The following is a 4,703-nucleotide window of genomic DNA, read 5'->3' on the forward strand; positions in this document are numbered from 1 at the left end:
CACAGCCCTTGCTAGAGTTTACATATGAAATCTTCCCCACAAAAGGATCCTGTCTTGAAGGCCTGGTCCCCAGCCTGTGGAGCAATTTGGAGAGACAGGGGAAACTTTGAGAGGTCAAGTCTAGCTGGAGGAAGTGGCACATCACGGTGGCTGTATCCTGTTCTGAGTCCCTCTCTCTCTGCTTCCTGCCCCCCATGCCATGTGCTCCCTCCACCATCGTGGTCTGCATCATCACCAAGGACTAGGAGCTGAAACCTCTGAAAACCTGAGACCGCAAATCCTTCCACTCTTAAGCTGTTGGTGACAGATATCATGTCCCAGCAATGAAGGCAGACAGCAAGCTCAAAGTTATGGCCCCAGTGCTATTGTGAGTACAAAGCCTGAGCACCGGCCAGAGCACGGAACAGTCCCTGCATGATGCACCCAGGTTTACAGAGAATGCGCAAGATGGGATGTCACAAGCAATTTCCCCTTGTGATAAGGAGGCAAAGGTATATTACCAGCTTCAACTGGAAATAATGGAGCATAACAATGTTTCACCTCATAAGGAGAAATAATTTCATGCTATATGACTTTTCTGCCAATGTGAGCATTTGGCTACCCCCTCGGCCTCTGAAAAACACATTCTAACTTCAACAAGCTAACAATTTAAAATGAGCATGAGAGAAAAACTCATTCATCTATCAGAACTGGAATTCTAATTTCAGATAGCCAGGGCCCCACTAAAGGTTATTTCTCATATTATTTATGGTTTAGTTTTTATAGTGTCAGCAATGGCATGGATGTTATTAACCTCTTCTAGAAGGTTGCTATGAGAAATTAACTGATAAATTGCTATGATCAAAGGCTCAGGGCTGGAGTCTGGAGAGATGGCTCAGCGACTCAGAGCACTTGCTGCTCTTTCAGTGGAACCAGGTTCAGTTCCCAGCACCCACATGTGGCTCACAACATCCTGGAACTTCAGTTCTGGGGAGTCTAGGTACCCTTTTCTAGACTTCCCGTTCACCTGCATACTTGTACTGCACATGCGTACACTCAGGCGTGCACACAAACACATAAAATAATAAATAAGTAAGTCCTTTAAAAATTCAGAGCTGGCTGGCGGTTGAGCTCGGAAGCAGAATTCTTGCCTAGCATGTGCAAAGCCCTAGGTTCCATCCCTATAATAAAAACAAATATATAATAAATATAGAAATTGAAGTCATTAGTAAATAATATTGTATATTCATTTGTTTCAGAACTCAATATATCCTTATTTTTGAAAGTATATATAATTTTGTACTGATTAACATTAGGTGACTTGGTTCATTGGTAAGGATCAATTGTAATGGAGAAGAGAATTTGTTTGCAGAAATAAAAATAAAATAATAGTTAGTCACATTATTACCTGAAGCATTAGTAACAGGTTTACTAAAAGTGTCCATAAAATGACAGAAATAAGAGTTTTATTTCTTCAGAAGAATTTCATATTCATGACTAATCCCAGCTTCACCCTCATGAGTCTTTCTTTTGGTTTTTCAAGACAGGGTCTCCCTGTGTAGCCCTGGATATCCTACAACTCACTCTGTAGACCAGGCTGTTCTTGAACTCAGAGATCTGCCTGCCTCTGCCTCCGAGTGCTGAGATTAAAGGACAGCACGCCCAGTTCCCTCCTTGGTCTTTTTTTTTTTTTTTTTTTGGTTTTTCGAGACAGGGTTTCTCTGTGTAGCTTTGCGCCTTTCCTGGAACTCACTTGGTAGCCCAGGCTGGCCTCGAACTCACAAAGATCCGCCTGCCTCTGCCTCCCGAGTGCTGGGATTAAAGGCGTGCGCCACCAACGCCCGGCCTCCTCCTTGGTCTTATAACTCGCCTTTTCCACGCTTCAGGAGCTGTGAGGTAAAGAACAGCGTTCCTCCTGACACCGGTCCAACTCAACAGAGGGTGAGATGCCCACTCAGCCTTTTTAGCTGGACTTTGACAGGCCTTGGGTTTCACGTTCAGTACTGTCACTCAATTATTCTGTGATTCAGATGTGTGTCTGTCTGTCCATCTGTTTGTCTTTAGTTCCAGGTACTGAATCTTGGGCCTTGCACCTGCTAAGCAAGTACTCTACCAATGAGCTACATCCTCAGCCCAATTCAGGCATTTTAACCATGTTGGCTTGTAAAAGGGTAATAACCTAACCTATCTCACAGACATTAAATAAGGAGAAAAATAAAATAATGTACATGAAAGTTCTTTGGAAAATTGTAAAACCAAATACAAATGTGAATTTAAGGTCAACCTGTGGTTACATAATGAGAAGACCCTATGTTCCTATGGGCCTTTCTCAAGCCTGTTTTTGACTTCAATCCTGGAAGAAGAATCCCGGCTCCTTTTGCATATCGTTTAAACAGAAGAGACAAAGCCTATTACTTTAATTTTTCTCTTAGCACATGGCTTGAAGCCTTTTGTTGGCTAGTTGGGAATTCATAATGTTGAAAGAGGAAATCTGAATTCTACCCCAGTCAAGGATAGGAAGACAGGAAGAACAGGAAGTCCTGTGATATCCTTCCTGGTCTCCAAGGGAACTAAAAATAACAATCACCACCTAGACCACTGGAGGGAAGCTGATTGGAGTTCTACTGTATGGTTGCAGGGGAGACTTCAGCTCCCTAAAACCTATCTACAGCAGCAAATATTGCAGTTGAAGCTACTCTGCTTTGTCCAGACTTACGAGATGTTGGATGAAGGATCTTGCCACCCTGGAGACTTATCTTTATAGAGTTTCCTTTGCCTAGAGATTCCTGCCTCCTGCTTTTTACTCCTGTTTTATAGAAGTCTTTTCTGGAGATGCCTTCCAAGCCAATGTCATCCCCATAAGAGGCCAGGGTAGAAACCATGAGAACTTTGAACTTTCCCATCATAGGCATTCGCCAATGGGATGTCAATTCATCATTCTGTTTTTCTGTTGTGCTCTAACTCCTCTCCAGTAAGTTCCCAGGGGACAGAGAAGGGCTTGATTTCATAACATCCCTAGAGTGGGATGGATTATCTAGCTCAGAGAAAGGCCCACATTAAATATTTATTGAGTGAATGATGCCAGAAATATGATAAAATTAAAAAAAAACTCCAAAGCAGATTATCTCAAGTCACAAATCATTTCTAGGCACATTCATGCACATATACATAAAACCCTGAATTAACTGTTACTCAGGGAGGACTTACCACAAGTGAACGGACTCCACACAAGGAGGGTATTTAATAAATCAATTACAGTAATGTAATATCAATAGGAAGGACCACGCTGCATGCACCAAGAGCTTCTTACAGACTGGATTGTTTACACTTCCAAACCGCCCATGCCTGGACATTTTGAAGAAGGAGCATGAAAAGGTTAAGGTTGTTGTGTCTTGGGCCTGAAGGCAAGAGCCCAAGGTCAGCAGACAGAGGGAGGAAATGTCCTTCTGTCCTAATGTGATGGCTAGAAGGGACGTCATGATGGGTACACTTGGTTTTTCTCAAGCTCCCAAGACAGCTTTCAGGAACACATACGCCACTGTGACCAGCTCCGTTCGTGTTAATTTAAGTGTGAGTGTGTGCGTGCATGTGTGTGTGTGTGTGCGCGCGCACGCGCGCGCGTGCCTGTTTGTGTGCATATGCATTTGTATGTAAGTATATATATATGTGTGTGTGTGCACATGTGTAAGCCATGGGTTGACATCAAGTGTCTTCCTTAGTTGCTAGAGAGAGACTTTTTGAGAGAGACTTTTGCTACACCCGGAGCTCACTGATTTGGCTCCGCAGCTGGCTAGCAAGCCTGTGGGCTCTGTCTATCTCCACCTCCTGAGACATATGCTGTCCCACCCAGCTTTTTACAGGGCTGCTGGAGATCCAAACTCAGTTTCTCAGCCTTTCACAACAGTAACATTACCAGCTAAGCCGTCTCCCCAGCACGTAATGTTCATAATTTTTAGCAAGCTATATTCCAACACACCATGCCCTTTGAATTAAAGTCAGTCACTGCTTCAGGGTTCCTTTTGCTGTAAAGAGACACCATGACCATGTAAGCTCTTATAAGGAAAACATTTAATTGGGGAGGCTTGCTTACAGTTTCAGAGGTTCAGTCCATTATCATCAGGACAGTGAGTGTGACAGCTTGCAGGCAGATGTGGTACTGAAGAAGGAGCTGAGAGTCCTACATCTTGTAGGCAACAGGAAGTGGGCTCGGAGTCACACTGAGCAAGGCATGAGCAAGAGAGACCTCAAAGCCTGCTCCTACAGTGACACACTTTCTTCAACAAGACCACACCTACTCCAACAAGGCCACGCCTCCTAATAATGCCACTCCCTGAGTGTATAGGGGCCAGTTACACTCAAACTACCACAGTCACTTTTCACTCTCTGTCTTCCCCCCTCTCCTATGAACTTAATACAACCTGGTGCAAATTTTAACAAAATGTACTCTTTCCTATGGAACATGTAATAACTTCTCTCTGCCTCACTAAGTGGCTTGCTCTATTTGTATGTTAGATATATATATGTATTTTTTAAAGAATCTGAGCAATGAACGATGCTCGTGTGAGGCTTTAAAAAAGCTAGGGTTTCTTTTCTTTCCTTGAAAGGGCTATACACAATAAATTACACTGCAATAAAGATAGGTTATAAGTGAAAGTGAGAGCTCTGAGAATAGAGAGGCACCCGTTTCTGCAGAGGGGTCTAATGGATGATGCTTTGGGGACTAT

Source organism: Peromyscus maniculatus, chromosome 6 (assembly GCF_049852395.1).
Source record: "Peromyscus maniculatus bairdii isolate BWxNUB_F1_BW_parent chromosome 6, HU_Pman_BW_mat_3.1, whole genome shotgun sequence".
Classification (NCBI taxonomy): Eukaryota; Metazoa; Chordata; class Mammalia; order Rodentia; family Cricetidae; genus Peromyscus; species Peromyscus maniculatus.